Raw genomic sequence first — 22854 nt, forward strand, 5'->3', positions numbered from 1 at the left:
GGTGTCATGTTTACCTAATTCTCCATGATTTCACCATTAATATAGAACAATAGTTTGATCTATTGATTGACACTATAAAGACTTAATTTCATCTATCGTTTGTTGAGATCAGCATTTAAGTACTTGAAGATCCAACTCCGAATTTAAGTAACTAATTTGACATTAGCGAATTTACTTCTTGAGGAGTCATAACCTTGTGTATTGGCTCGTGCATGTTCGGTGCACTATATTAAGAGGCATGTTGCATGATCCGACCGAGTGCCTTGCAAGGTGCTCAGTCAATCCCCGTCAGCCATACAACTAGGGGTGGCAATCGAGTCGGGTTGGCGGGTCAGCATACCTCAACACGAACCCGACCTATTTATTAAACGGGTCGGCTGTGGCAAACACGAACCCGACCCGTTTAATAAATGGGTTAGGCGGGTCGACCCATTTACGACATGAACCCGTATAAGCCAAACCCGAACCCGGCTAAGAAGCAGGTTGGCAGGTCGGGTTGGCGGGCGTGTCAGAAATTGCCACTCCTACGTACAACCCCCTCCACTTTGGAAGGAGGCATGCAGCAAATCGGTTTCGCTCATTGCCAAAGTCATCCCTATCGAGGATTTCATTGATGCAAGTTGTTTTGATCAGATGGGACAATATAGATGTAATCAATCATTTAGCAAAAATCAAAATTTGTATCTCCAAAATAGGCTGACTTGTGTGCAAGATTTTTTTTCTGGTTGGACGGTTGACAAGACACAAAATTTTGTGATTTAAAAATCACTTTTCTTTGTAAAAATATGATTAAAAGGACAATTCTTATTAAATTTACCATGTTGAACCCATTTATACAAGGCCAGATTTGATCAAAATAACTTTTGTATCATAAGATTTAAGAGGGCTATGAAGATGGGGGTAGGGGGTGAGTGGAACCAAACTCTAAGTTAGGGCATGGCTGTCAAGGATTGGGCCAACTACTACTTTGCATCAATGAATATGCAGAAAAACATGACAGGAAAAGTTTAAAAAAATGCCCCTATTTGGTCATATTCAATATCACTAATTTTTAGTCGTTTACAATGAGCCATCTTCAAGTTCACCATTTTTGAATCATATTGCTGACGTAAACAGTTGGATTTGGATAAGATGTGACTAATAATATATCCGAAAATGGTGGCTTGGGAATCATATGGGGGAAAGCTCATACCAGATCTGTTTTTTTACATGTAAATGGATTCAGATACCCTCATATTTGGATATTTATCAAATTAGATAGCAAAAAATCAAATGCATATCTACATCCGATTATGATAGGATATAGCCTTGGCTTTATAAAATCCAACTAAGGGAATCGAATTCTGATGGACATATGATAAAATCCCATTCAATGACATCCTGACATTTCCTTTTTTTTAGGCCCATGCCGCGGCATTAGGTCCAGGAACAAAGGACAGATGGTCAATATTGACTGTGACAACTTTTTGGTGATATTGAATATGATTGGATTCCACTCTTGAATGAGCTCTTCTTTATTTTGAAAAGAAACAAACCAATCAATGAGCCCACGGCCCTGTGCCAATTGGTCGGCTTTGGTTCGAATCCAAGTAAAAACAGATTTGGCCCAGATTTTCAGGTATGGTATCAGGTCTAATCAAACCCACCATAAGATAAACCATATTCGAACCGGATAAAAACTGCATGAAAAATTATGGGTCTTAATCAGAACTCGGGTCAGGTATAAAATTTTACAAACTATACTCGAGTCCATGTATTAATCGGACCTTCCAGCCTGGATCAAAATATTGATCTGGTTGTCTTATTTATCACCATACCCGGATCCCCCTGTAGACTTTAGTTTGGGTAAACCTAACTGGTTGACACCTCAGTGCCAACCGTCATAATGACCTAAATCTCATATAGTTTCTTAAAGTTAATTTATAATTTATGCATTGCTTTCGTGTCATCATGTTAAAGTGACGTTTGCTTCTACTAACAATTTTTATGAAATCGAATATGGAGAAAGATAAAGAGAAAGAGAGAGAGAGATTCATCATTCACGTGGTCCTACAGTGACAAATATGGCAAGATTTACCAAAATCTCATGAGAAATTGCCTGAAAGTTTAAAATGGCAATTTCTCACAAGATTTTCATAATATCGCAAGATTTAATGAAAAAAACATAAATACCGTTATTTAAACATGATATTTATGTTTTAAACCACTATTTATCATGAAAAAACTGTGTAATTTTATTTTTATTAATATTTGTTTATAAAAATACTTTTTATATTTATTTATTTATTTTTTTATTGCCGAGATTTTGCCAAAAAATTTGCAAGATTTATGATTTTTTTAAAAATTTCTCACGAGTTTTTGGAAAACGAAATTTAGCCTGCTTGTCACTCCGCCCCCAGTGAAACATATATATGACCGTTTTGAGCATAGTCACAATTCTGAGGAAACCTCACTAAGCACTAAAAATTGAACTGGGGAAATACTCTCAACAGTCTTCAGCAATGTTGTCAGTATCGGTATCATCCCTGAATCGTTGGGCTGCCGATTCAGCTGTATCAGCCGATACCGATACTCAGCTGAATTGTTCTGTATCGGACTAACAATGATAAAAAATATTACGTGACAATCACAACATGACACGTGTTAAAAGTATTAAAATAATCTAAAAAATATTTTTTGGTATTTTTTACATTTATTAAAAATGAGCCGAATCAGTCCTGCAGCGTATCAAAATTCTGCATATACGATGCGCATCGGCCGATACGCAACCATATAACATTGGTCTTCAAGTCAATAGCTGCCAAATTAAAAATCCAAGAATCCATTTAGAGGGCACAATTTTTTGCCTATAATTTCAAAAATGTGGTACAGTTTTCTGAATTTTCGGATATGGCCTAACTTTTCTTGAAAACAGTCAAATAGGGACCTCACCTCAGGTCAACACCTATCATTTTGGAAAAACGTGATTTTTTTTTTTGGTTAATTGTATTGCCCCTTGAAAATTGAAAAGCACTCATTCAAACTCATAAAAAAAGGAAAATTTAACAGTTTGAACTCTTAATGATGAAGGTCACGGGTGTAATTTGATTTGTGATTTAAACTAAGTTAGAAGGACAATAATCATCATGCCCTTGTTTTGCAGTTTCCAAGGGAATATTGGGCAAATTTGAAATTTAAGAAATGTGAAACCCATGTTTGAAATTAAGGGCAAAAAGTTGGCCCCCTAATTAGAATTTACACCCTCCATCCTAGAGGAGCAAACGCGTTGCTAAAAACACCTGGTGAGGGCCGGAGAGGATTAGGTCCAAGGAGCATCGGACAGAAAAACTGTACAAAGGCACCTGGATGCCATTCATCATGAAAACGAACTGCACCCAAAACCTACCAGATGATCTCTGTTTCGGACGATTTTCAGCCGTTCATATTTCTGTCGCCGATGGGGTTCATGATCTGTAAATTGAATGGCATCAAAAAAATTTAGTGGATCCCATCTAGGTAGAGAGTAGACACAGACCCTTCAGATGGATTTTGGGAAGGGGGGATCCGGTACAATCACATGGAACACTTTGAGTGCCCCCACTGCACCTGACTGCCCTCCATCTCTGGGGTATATATATATATAGCCTACCAGTTGTGGGGCCAAACAGAAGATGGAGGTGGATGAGGTGCAGCGGCACACTAAAGTGTGCATTGTGATTGCACCTGATCCGCAGTTGGTTTTAAGTGTCATTCATGTTTGCGATGAACGGCATCCAAATGCCTTGAACAGTTATCGACGTTGAACCTGATCTGTTGTCGGTGAAGCCAGCCAGGTTTCACACGAAACAACGAGTTTTTGTAGTGAAATCTACGTTCCACCTGATCTTTCTGCTCAACAGAAGAGGAAAGACATGCAACCTTGTAGAACATACCTCACAAACTCTTAAATTCGGATCCGGATTTCAAATTCTTTTATAAAAAAAAAAAACACTTTCAGTGAAAACTCTTTTCTTTTTTCAAACAATTCAGGAATCTATATCAAGTAGATTGTTTCTGACCATCCATCTTTCAAGAAATACTCAAGCATGCATGCACTAGCGTTCCAAGAGATCTCCTGTGTTCACAATAAAAAGCAGTGTTACAATTATTACATTCCATACTCTGTCACCTGGCAACAGAAAAGTCGCGCGGTCTTAGTAATATCTTGGAAAAAAGAAACGTTGACATTAGATTTGTAGAGACATCCCATGTGTATTAACTTTCATCATTTGCGTAGGATTAAGGATCGATGAACAATAATTTGTTAGGAGTAAAAACGATCAAATATTTTACTCCGCATGAAAAGCCACTCATCTGCTTTCCGTTAGGCTTCAATGGAAAATCCACTGTTTTTCTCTCACGAGATGTTCGGTATCGAGAAATTAAGGGGGCATTCACGAGACTTTGTTGCCCTCCTTACATTCACCAACCAGCTCCCTGCCCCTTATTCCAAGCACGAATGTCTAAAGGTCCGCGTACATTACTTGCGGATCACCTTATTCACAAGCATAGGTTGCGAACCTCTGAAATGTTCAAACCAAGGTACTAGAGTGAATGTTAGGAGGTAAACATAAATTACTTGTGAATCTCTTTCACTTGGATATTCGCATTCTTTTTCAGCAGACCTGTTAATATTCAAACTAATACCTCTGCTAACCCACCTATATTTTATTCGCAAGTTATTCATGCGAATGTAAGAAAGTTTGACATATAATGTAGCATAATTTTATATTTGAAAGAAATCTCGCATTCAAACATTCGTGATTGCTTAGGGTTTTGCTGTGCAGTGCAGCAGTCACCGACCAACTATATTTCAATCAACTTATCTAGTTATTATGCTATATTTTGACCAACTTTAATACAAATGTCATTAATGCGAGATTCGTAGGTCATCTGAGCATACCCACCAGTACCATGCGAATCTCCCTAACCCTTCATCTGTTTGAATCTTTAAAAGGTCCACAGGGTATGCATGCGAATGTCAGGAACTCTGCAGATAAAGCTTACAAACCTCTGAGATGTGAACGTAATTAAGGTACATCGACCTCCTGACATCCACTCATATACCTTGCCAAATTGCGACTCTCATTTGTTTATTCAAGGATTCAGAGATTTACAAGTTATTTTTGTGAGTATCGAGAGCTCTGCAGACACCACCTACGAAGGGCAAAATGGTAAAAAAAAAGTTGAGAATCAACGTTTTTTAATACTCCGAGAATTTTGGCATATTTCGTAGATATTTGCGAGAACATTCCAAATTTCGAAGATATTACGGTCGTTTTCTAGTCATCTTTTTCCATCTCAGAGGGGTAAAATATTATTTTGGCAAAGATGAACTGGGTCTAGCTATAATTTAAGGTTCAGGGATAGGGGTTGTTTTTTAAATATAATATTTTAACAAGGTAAAAAATTAAGCGTGCCTGTAAATTTTTTCTTAATTGTAAACAGCATTGGAGCCGTCCCTGATTTCCGTTAAGAAAATTATTATTATACTTTTATATATATATATATATATAAAATCTTAACATAAAACTTTTTCTCCAATCTCTCATCACTACTTTCTCTAACAAGCCCTACAAGCTCTCATTTCTCTTTTCTCCTTACTCTAACGGCGAAAGGCGACAATGACGGAAAGATCAAAGAAATAGGGCCCCCCGGCCGTTCCACCCCGTTTGGACTGGGGATAGAGGACATGAAACAAAAAATGGACAGGTGATGGAGGTTAAAATCAAAACCCATATGCGAGGATAAAGGTAGGGATGGAGAGCAAAATTTTTATATGGGGTGGGGGTGGAGACCTTGTACCCCGCTCCGGTCCACTGACATCCCTAACTAGAGAGTAGAGAATGATATTTTTGTCAAAATTTTTCCCACAGTGGGGACACTATTATCATTTACTTTTCCAATGGAATTTCACTGAAACAAACTTCCTCGTTTTCGAATCCATTGGGGCATTAAATAAAAAATTACACCATTATCATTACGCCAAAATCTTTGTCGTTTGCTACATCACATGTAGGAGTGTCAATGGGTCGGATTTGACCCAGACCTGACCCATACCAAACCCTATAGGGTCATGAACTGTGAAAAGATCAGGTGCAATATGATTGCACAAATATTTGTGCATTAAGCACCTGATCACCCTCCATCTTGGGGACAGGGCCTGTCAGTTGTGGGGCCCAAGGCCTGATGGAGGGCAATCAGGTGCTTAATGCACAAATTTTTGTGCCATGTGATTGCACCCGATCCGGACTCTCATGAACTTGTGTCAAACCCCAATCCCGTAGGTCGTTTTGTGTTTCTCTCTCCAAATTAATAGCTTGTTGTTTTAGACGCAATAAGATGATGTTCCTATCCTTTTAATTTCGAAATTACTTATCCATCTTCCAAACAATTACCGTTAATAACATAAGAGAACTTAACCAAGTTTATGAACTGCAAAGTTTTTTATTCTTGCAGCCAACTAACTCTACAAAGAGGTGTTTATATATGTATTCAGGTATTTATCTATAGAAAGTAAGAAGCTAGAAATTAAACTGTATTCTACTTTACAGTATAATTTAACAACTTGTCCTGCGTTTTTAGATCGGTGGGTTCAACCATATATCCACTAAAAAGTTAGTCGTATTGCAGCTTGATATCTGAAATAATGCCCAAGGGCCTAAATCAGCCGCTTTGAGTCAAGATTTGGTCATGAATGAAGTATAGGCTAAAGTTGGGCAACTTGTTTGCTCTATAAGTCTATGCACTCTCAGCCATCAAACCTAGCCAATCTAAGGCAGAGTCTGCCTTAAGCATTGATCCTGATGGTTGATTACATGGGAGAACCGTTATCAGGACGGGAGACCTGCCGCGCTAGAAAGTCTTGACGAGCTATGGTTACCATGCTCAATGGTGCAAAGCTTTGAAGCCACCCCTCTCGCCAACAAGGAGCCTACTGCTTTGCCCTTACGGCTAGAGATGTACATCCCAGGAATCGAACTGCTGACATCTTTCAGCTTAAACGCCTTAAGCCAACCCACCTGACCAGGTGTGCAGAGCCCTGGTGGGCACATTTAGATTGTAAACAGAAATAGTAAAATCAGACACCAAAACTTGAGACACATCTTGGATGCTTCCAAACATACAACATCCGGATTCCTTGTAGGGCCACTTATTGATGAAACTTTTGTTTGTAGAAGAACCAAAATCCAACTCTTGTTTGATCTTCTATCTGTCACAAACATATCTCATATATCTCATATAGTATCAAAACAGCATAAATTTGGCGAGCAACAGGCTGACTAATAGTAAAACCTAAAAATTAAGCTATTCATGCATGTTTTCTGCCATACGTATAAAAGCCTTGCTAAGCAGAGAATTTTAAAAGACAAAAGAGAACCGAACCAACTTTAAAATTGCAGCTACTATACAGTCAGTTTAGAAGCTATAAAGCTCTCCCATGTTTGTTTAATGGTTTGCCACTCTGAGATTCTTCAAGGCTCATAGCATCTTTTGTTGTATATATACACTGTTAAGAAATAGTTTTTAATAGCTTTCAAATTCTAGGATTCACTGAGGACTGAAAATCTGAAGATGTGCACCCAATAGTCCACACTAGTTGCGTGGGGTTTCGAGAGTGCATCGATGGTTTCCTAGAGGAGAATCACAACTATATATCAATCTATCCTGATATGTCTACATCTCCCCTAAGAAAAGTAGGTCCATGGGTTTCAATTGTTTCTTTTGTAAGGTCTATAGCTTCTACAGGGCAGCATATTATTGGCTTGTAATATCAGTTCTTTACCAAATAAGTTCACATGATTGGGTTTTCAGTTAGTGGTATGTCAAGATACTAAAAATGGCATGTAAACTTTATAAAATTCAAATATTATAATGAATAATGTCAATCGAATGACATGTCCATATATGACTATAATTAAGTGTAGAACTTAATTATTTCATTGAGAGACGATCACATTTCTCTCTTTTTATGAGAAATAATCATATTTATAACAGAATTCATGCACGCTTATATATTATCAATAACATATTAATTAAATATGCAACTAAGATCTCCATGATCAAATCGACATTCTAAATTAATATATAAGATTATCTACAATCAATTAAAACATTTAAGCATATCTAGATGGATCTAATTTTGAGTAATTTATACTTGTAATTTAAAACAGAAACAAATAATTATCACTAGCAATCACCAAGTTAAATCATTGAATAATTATCAACAAGATTATGATTAGTATTACAAATAAGATCAAGCTCACTTAAATAGGAAATTTAATTTGCCAAAATACATGTTTGATTGTCATGCAATTTCGGACAAGAAAGAAGAGAAAAATGTTTAGCATAAAAGAACAAAATTTAGATAATTGAATAAGTTTTCCAACATATCAAAAAATTATAAGATTCTGATATGCGGTTGTAAAGTTATGGCTTTTGCTATAGAACTATTTTAAGTGCTATTCAATTTTGAGTTGTGATTTGACCCAAATATAGGTATAGAACACAAGCAAGAATTTGAGTAAATAATATATATAAATTGCTGTCAACATTATAAGAAAGAGAAAGAGAAAACATACATTTCACCAACCAAAGCTCCTCGATCCATGTTAATTAAAAAAACAAGGCACAAATCTAGATCAACTTACTTTAACCAGAACCACTATCAAAAGATAATCAAAATCAAGATTTTATATCCACCCTATGTTTAGGAAGACATTAAATGTGGCAAACCTGAGCTTGCTTCTTCGCTAGATGCCATAAGGCTACCAAGAAGGATTTTAGTTTCTCCTCCTTAGGGTAAGACCTACTATATATGGAGTATAGGGACTCCAGTCTTCCATTAAGAAAGTGAGTTTCACTTGATGCTAACCTCCAACCATACTTTTTTTTTTTAACAAAATCATGCTTCGTTAGGTAATATTTTTAATTAAAATAAGATTTTAAAAAGTTGTCAAGATTTTGGGGATACTAAAAACACAATTTAACAAACACAATAATTATAAACATGCCTCAAAAACAATATTACAAATAACTTATTTGGCAAAAGCATATTTTTGAACCATATATGCTATATCATTTTAAACTACAATGAAAAATGTATTAGAGATCTGACTTTAATATACTACACTCATGTTAGTCACCATTACAAGCACCAGAAAAACTGTGCTAAAACTAGTGCATAGACATAGTAACAATACATGACACATTAATTGGCTAAGACCAATGTTCATGTATACAATTTTATCTTAAAGACTACTATCGAGTGTGGTTATCAACCATTGCCTCTCAATAGGGCAACATGCCTCTGCACATCAAATTTCTTAACTAGCATAGAGACAATATCGGGTCTATTGCAAGCATGTATACCACATGCTTTACCGTTTCTTGTATAGTACTTGAGTAATTTACTCTGGCACCATTTACAAAAGAAGACATACATCATCCCCCAATTCACTGATGATTTACCCCTAACCTAGGATTTACCCCTAACCTAAGATGTGAGACATTAAACATAGTGTATTCAAAGGTTTTAGGATGAGTTTTTTTTTTTATATATCCAATTTAACACAACTTATATATATTTTTTTATTAGCCCATCTTACAACAAAAATTGGTAAAACCAAGATAAGATCTTACATAAGTCACAGTTGCATACAATACCAAAACAATAGTTCATGAATATAATCATGGCTATATTTGAATATCCATGGATTTCAGCAAAAGTTATACAAGGCCGTATAAAATATCCAACAATATAGATTTCTTTAAGTTAAAAAAGATTGAAATGTTTGTGTTTTGGTGTAGAAACTCAATGAAACTCAAGTTGCATTTGATAGCTTTGGTTGCCAAGGGATTGGCTTTGAGATCCTTGGATTTGAGAACGAAGGAATTCCCAAAGAACCAACTGTGAATTGAAAATAAAATATGTATCTTAGTCCTTAAAAAGTGAAGATCTAGATTTGCGATCTGTTGCCACATCAGATCCTTGGTTACGAGAATCAGGTCCTGAAACGGTGCTTTTGTGATGCAAGTCCAGTGAATTCATGACCTATAGAGTAGAAGTCTGTTGCATAGTATGCAAGAGAGATGCTAAATTATTGGCTCCATGGTACACAAAACAAATGGAGGATTAAGTGCAATGTGATTGCACACCTTTAGTGTACTGTTGCACCTGATCACCCTCCATCTTTAGGATACAGCCTGTCATTTGTGGGGCCAAGCAACGATAGAGGGTAATCAGGTGAAGCAAAACACTAAAAGTGTGCAATATTTATATTGCACCTGCTACTCTCTCCACAAAACATGCCAAACAGAAAATTGCAACTCTTAGCATTTCATAATGTCCGGGCTGCTAACTATTATTGGTTTAAGAAGATATATCAGCACCATGCTGGTTTGAGGGTTAGTGTTATGGATGTGAGCCAAGGTGTGATATCGTTACCCTTAGATGTTGTGGGACACACATCATGATATTTTGAGTTTTGGTGATATTTTGAAAATATTTCAGTTATTGCCTATAACATCGGTTGACCTTAAATCACCAATATTATCGCGATATTTTCTAAATATCAGCGAGATTGTTGACAATGGTGTGAAGATATCTCAGCTTGGACCTTTACATTGTCACAGTCAATATATACCATTCATATTGTAACAATCTAGAGGTTCACAAATGCATCAAGGATATTGATATTGATTAATTGTCACTAACAATACTTTCAGAGTAAGTTAGATTAGCATCTCTGTACATCCATTTTACTCGGTATTATGTTCTCCCTCTGCTGCCTTTTGAGAAGTGATTGGTGATAAGGGATGCCTTGGGATCGACATATGATTCTAGGGCATCTATTGTACTTAAGTTTATAACCTTGGCTGATGGGCCCGGTTAATCTAAATCTTCAGAAACTAAATGGTGATTTATATAGATCATTGGCCTTCAAAAATTGGTGCACTTTTATAAATTATTGATTGTTAAGCATCGTTAAAGGGAGCATAATTACTATGGGTATGGATTTTTATAACTGAACATAAAATTTGTTTTTCTTTTGAATTACAATTCAATTCAAGTATAAGTTTGAATTATCCAAAAACAAAAAGAAGCTGTAATTTTGTAAGTAACCCTATTTGTTATGCCCTCTTTATATATGTATGAGAGAGATAAAAGCATACAAGTTACGAAAACTTTGGGGTAAGCATAACACAGGACAATACACGTGAGACAAAATCAAGTTGTCTGTTCATCTTTTTCTTTCTTTTTTTGATAGTAATGCGCTTCTGCAAAAGATGGTACTAATTTGAGCTGTTGCTCAACTGGGACTGAATCAAGTCCTTCAACTTGAAAAGGTCTAGACGGTGAATGAGTTGGTCCCACCTTGCAGGCACTGATCCAGGCTTGAATGAGCCAAGTATGTAAGTTGAGCATCCATCTCAACATTGCATTATTGCTGGTTGAAAAGGCGTTGTAGGATCCAATTATTTCAGCCTTGATTGATGATGGCCCCCAGTCTTAATTTGTGGAAGGCAAAGAAATTGTAACATCACACAGTGTAGGACGGAAAAAAAAAAGAATGGCGATGATTGACCATATCGTCTTTTGCTTCTCTGTTTTTCTTCTGCAGGTGTTTGTTGTGACAGTACATGATCCCACGTTGTCTCTTGGAATTGATTTTTTTTCCCATTTTACCTTGAGAGAGAAGGGTGGGTTTGGGATTGCCGAGCAGATTAAGTGATTGGGACCGAACACTTATAAAGTGATCAACCCAACTGACTTTTCAAGCCTTATTAAATAGGGGTCTCCCCTTATTAAAGGAGGCCCCCCACGCCTTCCTCCAGTATTAAAACTAGCTATCCGGCCACGTAGACAGGCCTGGATATATCATGTTTCAATTAATACCTTTTTAACAAAAAAGTAGATGGGGTCAATATATATATATATATATATATATATATATATATATATATATATATATATATATATATATATGAAAAAGTGGTAGCTGCCTACGCCAGCCTACTCGGAGTGAACAAGCATTGTCGGGTTGTTTTTCACAATGTGTTCAACATGATCATGTTTGTTTTGATAAAAATAACTTTTTAAGCCTTGAATATTTATAAAAATTTTATATCATTGATTTTTAAATATTTTATAAAAACTTAATTGAGTATTGGAACTGGGTGATCTAAGAGTCTATTCTTATAAAATCAAGCATATAAATCACATATGTATGATCAGATATAAGAAAAACATGAAAAAATACTTCAGAAGCCCGGTATGCTAGAAAAGTGATAAACAAATGCCACCTACTCATTCATTCATTCATATATATATATATATATATATATATATATATATATATATATATATATATATATATATATATATATATATATATATAGCTACTAATGAAGGCAAGGAACTAATGAGTGAAAACCATTCTTTTCTTTAAAAATTTCTAATTGGATTGCTGCTAAAGCCTCCAGAAGCTAAAAAATGTGTGCCGATGATCAGCGCCATGCGTTGCATCAGATTATCATCACACTTTGTGTGTCTGCCTACACACCGTTATATATATATATATATATATATATATATATATATATATATATATATATATATATATATATATATATATATATATATATATATATATAGTGAACACTTATAAAGTGCATGCCCAAAACACTGGATCACTCCTCTTTGGGTTGGAGGAGTGCAATTCAAGTGATTGGGATCCTCACCGTTCACAATGTACACAAGGACCTGGACCATGAGGTCCTTGTGGGATGAAGCAATGAACGGTGAAGATGTCAAGTCACTTTAAGAAAGTCATTTGACAGATCACCTGATACGCTCTCGTGTTGCAGGGTTTTATGACATCTTATTAAGGTTAAACGGAACCATACAAGCAAGCCCAAAAAATAAGTGATCACATTGGATCCAGGGCACACAGCCCGTTGCTTTATTTCAGAGAAATTTCTTATTATGGGCCAACCTTTTGCCTTTAATTCAAAAATAGGCTTCCCTTTTCTGAAAATGGGTCATGGGTTTCCGGAAAACTGTCAAATAAAAACATTAGGTTAACATCCAGCTTGAGATTTTTCCTTTTTTTGGTTTCTGATATTGTCCTGTGGAGTTGAACCTGAAAGATATTCATAAAATGTTTTGATCTTTTGATGATCATGACTGCTATTGTAATTTGACTTGGTGCTTAACCTGAATCCATAGGATTCCTAGAAGCTGTCAAACTAATATAGGGATTTGTTTGAAAAAAAATTGCAGGATTTGGCAGCCCATATGTAGCAATTCAGAAATGTGAGGCCCAATTTTGGAATTATCACCAAAATGTTGGGGTCTAAAGAAAAATTTCCTATTGTTTTAGCTTCTGTGTTGGGACGTTGCAAGTTCGAACCCCAAATGGTATGGTTGTATAACTGGTAGGGGTCTACATAACCCCAACTTTCTCTGTCTAATTTTTTTTTGCTAGTTAGGGATCTAGTTAGGTGGAGAGCTGGTCAATGACTTCATAGCCTTGTTTTAACGTGCAAATATGTCTTATTTTATTAACACTATGGTTTTGGATTTGGCTCATTTTCACCTCTTGCCCTGCTCTTCTTGTAAGGTTGGGGTCGATAACTCATAGCCGAAAAGCCTTAATTCAGGAACTTTGTTTTAGTTGCCCTGCTCTTCTTGTAATGGTTACTAAAACATTGCAATTCAGGAACTTTGTTTTAGTTCTGCGGTGGATATTGGGCCGATCGGACCCTGCGGCCCCTGCCGAAAAGCCGACCCAGCTCTTGTTGGGTTCAGGTTGAGCACAGATCTTATCAAGTTAGGTTTAGGGTGGGTCAGATCAGGCCCTTTAAACCTGAGTAGTAAATGGGCTGAGCTGGGTCAGTCTGCATTGAAATGAAGTTTTACCCATACCTGGATCCGGCATTTATTGGGCAGCCCATCTGGGGCGACCCCATGTCCAACCCTAGTTATGTTTCACATGATCTGAATCCTCATGCTACCAGGTTTCCATGGTGGGTGCAGTACATTGTGTCATTGTGGTTGGTCCACCTTGCTTACTCTCTTTGTGTCAAACCGCAGCATTTTGAGCAAAAATGGATTTGGAACAGGATCAATGTATCAATATAGATCTGGTAAATTATGTGAGTGGAATCCGATCCATATGGTTGGTCCACTTAGCGGAACCATTTTTGGTGGTCCATGACACATTATCCAATTCTTGGGTGAGCTTAAGGGCCTGTTTGGAATCTGGTAGATGGGATAGGCGTTTATGCATTTGGTGTTCTCGAGGTAAAATCTTAGTCAAAATACTTTGGTGGTCCGGTTTGGAATCTAGTAGTTAAGATGGGCGTTTATAAATTTGGGATGGGAAGTGAGACCTAGGGATGACAATGGATCGGGAGAAATTGGGGCCCCGCCCCGCCTCACGTCACCTCACCCTGTTCACGACTTCAACTCGCAAGTTCAATTTTTTTTTTTTTGAAAGATTGGACATGATGAAACAAAAAAATAATTAACTTTTTAATCAATAATATCTTTTTTTGTATCTAAGAGTAAAAAATGTATTTTTATTTAAAAATATAAAAAAATTATTAAAATAATGATCATGCGTGTCGGTGTCCATGTCATCGTATTCAAGCACGTGTCCGTGTGTCATCAAAATGGTATGACCTCGTGGTCCACAAAAGAGCAAGAGGAGGTGAGGACAGCAGATTGGGCCGGCCTTCTATCACTATAATCTGGTGGGGTGGCCCATGACTGGAATCTTGCGAGGAACCAAAAAAAGTGGGTAAGGTCATCTTTTTCCCATCATAAAGGGGTAAAATAGTCTTTTACTTAAGTTAACCTAGTTCTGACTGCTGTTTGAGAGTTATTTTTTTTAATTGGACCAATATGTAATATCTCAAAGTTTAGGCAGATGTTTGTAATAAGGTCAAACCTTAAGCATGTGTTTATAAATTTTTATCCTTTTTTTTTTTTATAATAGTGAGAGATTTGATGTGTTCCTTCGGTCGAGGGAATCTGGAAGTATACTACAGAATGATATTTTGTTAATTTTTTATCCACAGTGGGGGGCACTCTTGTCATTTACTTTCTTGATGTTCTCTCACCTTGTCCAATTTGGGTTCTAAACTAGGGTTGCAAACGCATAGGATTCAAGAATGAACTTTTGCAAATTTTGGCTGTCCCCCATCCGATCTGATCAGACTCTCCCATGTATTTTCTGATCCAAAATCCAAACAATTTGCATCTCTTTTTAAAAAGAGCATTATGGCTGTTCAATATCTGAAATAATGTCCAAGGGCCTAAATCAGCAGCTTTGAGTCAAGATTATTTTTATTTTATTTTATTTTATTTTATTTTGGTCGCTGTCCTGACCGCGCGCAAAACTCAAGAGAGTCGCCGCGCTTCGGCTTTTGCAAGGGGGTGACACCCTTGAAATTTGAACCTAAACCGCCTGCCTAATGGCCTAGGCCCCATCCCACACCACCAAACCCCTCTAGGGCGGGCACATTTAGATTGTAAACAGAAATTATAAAAAATTAGAAGGAAAACTTGAGACACATTGGATGCTGCCGAACATACTACATCAGGATTCTTTATAAGGTCCATTTATTGCTGAAACTTTTGTTTGTATTTCCTTCTATTATTGGGAAGAACCAAAATCATTCAACTATTGTTTGATCTTCTTGCTGCCACAAGCATATCTCTGGTACCAAAACAGCATAATTTTGACGAGCAACAGGGTGACCAATAGTAAAACCTAGAAATTAAGCCATTCATGCCTGCATTGCTGCCATTTGTATAAAAGCCTTGCTAACTTGGGAATTTTACAAGACAAGGAGAAAAAAAAAACTTTAAAATTGCAGCTACTATACGGTCAGTTTAAGTTTTACATATCACATGATAATTTTCCTATCTGGCATGTTTGTCAGAAAATATAATAGGAAATTGAGAATTTTTGATTGATTTGGAGGGATTTTTTTATTTTATTTTTGGTTCGGGTGCATCTAGTAATTCCTCCGAGGGTTTAGGCTACTAATTTCTACAGTTTTACTAAATACTTTTAAACCAACTAGTTGAATGTTTGAACAGAATCTAGACCGTTTGCAAGAAGAGAAATCCACAAATGATTACAAAACAAGAGGAACGAAGGAATTTGGGTGGAGAGTTTTTTCGGTAGTTAATTGTTTCCAATTCTTTCGGGTTCTAGTTTGGGAGGTGGTATTTGAGATGAGTTCATGGATTTTTTTTTTGTAAGAAATGCAAAGGAAATGAATATGATAGAAATCATAAATAATTCTTTTGTTAGGCAGCACCTTGTTTGGGGAACTGAGAGGGAATTGAGGCAATTAAGGAGAAACAAGGTTTTCAATTCCTACATTAGGTTGTTTTCTAGGCTCGCAGTGTCCAATCTCTGCTAGAATTGGGTGGGTCCATACTCAAATCCAACTAAGAAGTGTCAGTGCCAAGTCTAAACTCTAGTCTACCACAGGAAAAAACATACCTAAATCCCTTGAGCATTACATAAACCAGATCCAATCCATACTCAGTAAAATAATATTTATGTTATTTCGGTAATAATATTTATGTTTTGTACACTGAGAATTTGTGAACTCGTGTTGGACCCAAGTCTTAAGCTATGACAAAAAGGACACAATTTTTGAAATGCCTTATAATTTTTTAAATTCGTTGACGTTCGAATTCATAAATTTGTAATTGTAAAAAAACCTTTTTACCTTTTTCACAAGCGAATTTTCTTCAAATATGTAATTTTTTTTCAAAAAATATCCAAATATGTGAATTTTCTCTTAAATATGTTAATTTCTTCCAATACATTTGTGAATGTCCTCTTGCCTGGGCTCCTTATGTAACTTTATTAAAAGGAGACACACATATTTTGGGGACATTGGCTACCATGAGTTATGAATGTCCTCAAAATGTGTGCACCTTTTTAACTAAATACTCGTACATTTGCTAATATCCTCAAACAATTGCAAATGTCCTCCTATATGTGCCCTTTATGGTATTTTAGTAAAAAGAATTTACACATTTTGGGGACCTTTGCAATTCATGGCTGTGAATGTTGTACTATATTTGTGAATATCAGGACATTTCGAACAAAAGACATCATGCTTGGTATTTACAAAAGTGCTGATAAAGGTAAAAAAAAAAAACCTTTAGCGATAATTCAAAAATGCCATTAAATGTTTTATGACAAATTTTACATATATAGGAGAAAATTTGCATATTTGAAAGAAAACTCACATAATTTTATTTTTGAGAAAAAAACCATATATTTAAAAAAAATCATATATTTAAGAGAAAATTTACATATTTGAGAGAAAGTTCACGTATCTTGAGAAAATTCCCTTGTGCAAAAAGTAAAAACGCCTTTTTACAATAAAAAATTTGTGAATTTGAACATCAGGCAGATTTCAAACATTTTAGGGCATTTCGTAAAACACATCAGTTTTTATTATACAGTACGATCATTTCCGATTTCATAAGCCAAACTAATGCTCATCGGACATCATGAGTTCAACCTAAATAGCTAATGGTGCCTAACCTTGACCTTATTGGATCAAGCATGTACACTTAAAATTTGTGAACTCATGTTGGACCCAAGTCTTAAGGATGAAATTTCATAAACCATACCTGATTTCGTATGCTAATCAGACATCACGAGTCCAACCTAGATAATTAATCACGCCTAACCTTGACCATAGTGGATCTAGTATGGGTCAAGATTGGTTTATACCCGACCCATAGACATCCTTAGTTGTTTGGTGTGAATTTGGTAGAACCATGAAAATATTAAAACAATCCAAGCCAATCAGTTCCTTCTGTATACTTGTTTTGGATTCCTTCAGATAGAGAATTGCCAAACCTTTCTTCGGAAATGATTTGGCTCCCCTTTTGAAACGTCTGCAAACAAGATGATTTCTCTCAATAATTCTTTGGATGTCCATTTCTCTTGAAATTCCCATCAATTTCTATCAAATAGTAGACGAAAATCGTTGTTAGAGAAGGATTTGACAATTATTCTGTGTCTTTTCTTTTCATTTTCATGCCTTTTGATAATATTCCAATAAACATGTGGTTTTGTATGCTAAAATATACACAATTAGTTTTTTTCTTCACTGAAAAGTTCGGAAAACCATAACATCGTATCCTATTTTTCAAAAAAAAAAAAAAAATTGAACTCACGTATCGAATTTAAGTCACGTGTCGGGTCGTACCCGTGTTTACAACATTGTAAACAAATTAATGTTGGAATGGGATTTAAGCACACCCTCAATTCAAGATTTTTCAGGACCTAAGAATTCCAAATTTCCTGAAATAAAAATATCCCGATTTGTGATGCTCGGGCTGGATTCCAGTCAGATCCATATGGTAAGACATTCCGGTCATTTGGAGAAAAGGCAAGGCGACTCCAGTAATTCACCCCCACCATAAATAGCTCTTTATTGCAACCGATCAGATTGAAGGCAGAAACGGAGAGGCTGAGCTCATTTTCCTCAGAATATGAAACCCAAGGCAGACAAACGGGCTTAAAAAATGGAAAATTTACTTTTTCCCATAATTTTGTCTAACGCTTTCCTTAAACCCCCTCTTCTGTTTGGGAATTGCCAAATAACACCCAGAAAAACGACTCTTTTTACTTTTGGGGAAAATTTCAAATCCCCACCTAAACTTTGAGAGATAATGAAAAGCACACTTAAGTTTTTTATAATGTCGAGGACACATAATTAAAAAACCCATGGCTTACTTCCGACCTCTTTGACAAATATCGCGAGATTTATAAAAATCTCTCCAACATATCGCAAAATTTTTTCCTGAAAGTTTAAAACGGCAATTTCTCGCAAGATTTTCAAACCCTGACAAATATCACAATATTTATATTTTTAAAAAATCTTTATCATGAAAAGCCTTGATATTTTTATTTTTAAATGTGCCTTATTTATGTTTTATTATAAAATTTATTTTTTATTCTCAAGATTTTGCCAAAAAAACACCAGATTTATGAAAAATTTCAAAATCTCCCGAGTTTTTTGCCGGACGGAGATTTTGCCGTTTTTAACTTTTGTCACTATGCTTCCGACAAAGTTGTATTTAAATGCGTGCTATGATTACTTAATTATTCCACAAACTTTATCTGTGTTTTTCAAAACTTTTTGGAAAAAAGTTTATTTTGAAGGTAAATCAGTAAACTCTAACCCTATTTGTATCGTACCGGCAGAAAATTGATTAAATATTAACATGAATCAGCTATTTTTAATAAATGTAAAGAAATTCTTAAAATTATTTATTTTAATAATATTTTAATGAATTTAACATGTGTCATAATATTTTTTAATTATTTTTTAGTGGATTCATAACTATTCACTCGAGAATCGGTATCGGCCGATTCACCTGAATAGTTGGCCAAACGATTGGATAGCCAATACGATTTTGACAACATTGCTCTAATCTGAGTTAGTGATAAAGTAAGCTAGATTGACAGAAATGTGCTCTTAATTAATGGAGCAGAAGTTTATAATTGTTATTTTAATAATATAAAAAAACTTAAGTGTTTTTTTTTATTATTGTTAAAACTTTAGGTGCATTTTGAAGCTTTTCTTTTCTTTTAATAGAAAATCTGGGATAGATTTTTATTGGACTTATGATATAGATCCGACGATGTATCGTATTGGAATATGGATCTTAGAATAGAACTTGAATGCCATGATTGAATAAAGTTATGTGATTAGACTCTTTTCAGATTCATATTAATGTTTTTTTTATTGGATTTGTATTCGTTTAGCAGAAGCTTGTTTGTGTTTTTTCCATACAAAATACATTTTTTCAGACCTATATTTAATTACAAAATTCGGGTTTTACCTCATCAAGTATGTGTACTCCTCCCTTTTTTTGTGTGTAAATCCCTCCTCTCTTATATATATATATATATATATATATATATATATATATATATATATATATATATATATATATATATATATATATATATATATATATATATATATACATGTGTGTGTGTGGTAAGTGCTAAAATGATACATGTTAAATGAGTTTTTCAAGTTTTTTTTTTTTTTAAAATTTTGATAGTAAAGATGTGATTTATGTATTTTAATTTATAGGAATCAACTCTTGAAGTATTGGATTTCGATACATAGGTGGGTTTGAACAAGGTTCAAAAAATCAACAATCCAAAATCTTTATAAATTTTCAAAGCTCTAAATATCATTTTTTCATCGAAAATACATGAGCTGGGACCTCGAGTGTTAAAGTATGGTTGGTATTACTTTCAAGAGAGAAAGCATATAGAGGTCACACAAAAAAAACATGGCTAATTTTTTTTTTCTAATAATTTATTTTCTTTCACAAAGTTCATTATTCATAATAATAAAAAATCACAAAATACATGAGTGTTTAATGACAAGAAAATAAAAACTACCAAGTACTTCGCTGAAGAAGTCGACCACGTCGTGCCTGCAGTAGTCGATAACAACCCAGTAAGAAATAATTATAAGTAAATAATAATTTTAACTTACAACTGTAGTGGGCTCTATGCCCCTAGTCTGAATTCATTTTTCGATATACTACACAAAGTTTGTATGTTTTAATTTTTTTTCTTTAAACTCTCTCAAACACTCACTCACACCAAACTAAAACACTAGGTCGGCTATACCGGTCATAGTTGTCTATGGCGTAACAACCTTTATAGAATACATCCATTCTATATGTTGGCCAGACTATGAACCATACACTCTCAGTGATCTCTGAGTCACGAGGCACTGTAGTGAAACAAAAAGGAAACCCTACCGATAACTAGTCGGGAGGTCAGACTCAAACTCAATCTTAAGATGGTTTATGCTATATCCTAACCATGATGACTTTTAACCATTAATGGTTGTCTAGAGTTTCAAAAACTGTCTGAATATAAACATAAGTCATATTTTAAGTTCATTGCATTGAATCATATTCTCAAGCTCGTGTTTCACTCATTTTCTCATGAGTGACATCGTGAAATGATCACGACAAATCTCATTCTCAATGTCAAAATGACAGTAGGGTTCATACTTATCTCATACTAAGTGCACAACAATGTAGTGTCTCTACACTATTAAATCATCAACAACCCACTCTCCATAGTGACTGCACTCTAGCCGCGAACCAGGCAGCCCTTTTCACATGTCGTCACTTTCAAGATTTAAAGAGTTATGCCTGATAATCTTAATGTAAAAAGTTACATGACATGATTAGAATAAAATGACTCAAGTTTAATCACAATCTCATATCAATGCATGTTATTTGCAGATTATAACATAGATATGCTATCATAAAAACAATCTCTCTCTAATATGCATGACATATCACAACTAACATGTGGATATAATTATCTTATTGCAATAATCTTATGCATGATCATTTTATGCATATCATGTTCACACTCAAGAGTCATATTTCTAATATGCTAATATGTTATATCAATCATAACATGTAAAGCAATATGGTTTATTCACAACTAAAATAAGTTATAATATCCCATATCTTGAATACGAATGATGTGCTCTAGTCGCAATCGAGTATCAAGAGGCTCTAACAATAGAATCTGATCATCACACAAGCATATTCATATTAATATACATAAATTCTTATATTTTAATAAAACTACCAAAATACCTCTCTCAAGTTGACTCATCAGACTTTGATTTTTTTGCTTCTGATTTGACCATAACCAGAGAAAAAAGAGATTCTCCTCTACGATATGAGTTTAATGCATAAAACCTCGTTCAATTCTGATTTTGGAGTGCAAAGTTATGCCTATTTTACTTAAACATGTTTTGGGTACACACAAGGGTACTTTGGTCCTTTCGATAATTATTCTCAAAATTCAAAAATTATTCACAAACTGAACCCATATTCATTTTTTATCTGAATCCAAAACTATCAGACTAGATCCAGACCTATTTCTGATCTAGATCTAGAACTGGTCCATCTAGTTATGAGTTGGATCCAGATCTAGTTCTGATATGAATCCAAAACTATTAGGCTGGATCCAAACCCATTTTTTATCTAAATCCAGAACTGATCCATTCAGTTGGATTCATATCCAGTTCTAATCTAGATTCAACACTGATCTGAACCAGATCTAGTTCAATTCTGGATCCAGACCCAGATCTATCTTGTTCTAGTTCTAGTTCTATTTGGATCAATCCAGACCAACTGGATCGAATTGGACCCAGATTTGGTATAGTCTATAACTAACTGAGAATTGAGATCCAATCATACCTGACTCGGTCTGGTTTATACCCAGACTAGTTCGATCTGATTGAGTCAGTCCGAACTGATTTGATATGAACCAGTTCGATCTAAACCAATTCGACCCGATACCTTTTTTTTTAAAAACTTACATGGTTCGGTCGGGGCTGCACCCAAACCGACCGATCTGGTCTAATTAAAAAAGGCAGAAGGGGCTCAACCCCCCTTCCGTCTCTTTGTCTTAATAGCAGAGGGGTCGACCCTCTCTCTCTTTCTCTCTGTTGTCGAGAGGTCGATCACTAGTGCTGGTCGACTGACCCTCTCTCTCTTTGCAGCTACATTATTTCTTTTGTTTTTTTAGCATCTGTAACCCGTCGACAACTGCTGGCCCTCTTTTTGGTAAAAAAAGAAGAAAAAGAAAAAGAGTGTCATACCTAATATCGTCGGCTCAAATTTTGATAAGCTTTCCCTATTTGTTGTTTCTTATTTTTTTTTTCACCTCGCTCTCTGTCTGTTGTTCGCTTGGTCGGTGGTAGAGGAGGGAGGAT

Source organism: Nuphar pumila, chromosome 1 (genome assembly GCF_984573655.1).
Source record: "Nuphar pumila chromosome 1, dmNupPumi1.hap1.1, whole genome shotgun sequence".
Lineage (NCBI taxonomy): Eukaryota > Viridiplantae > Streptophyta > Magnoliopsida > Nymphaeales > Nymphaeaceae > Nuphar > Nuphar pumila.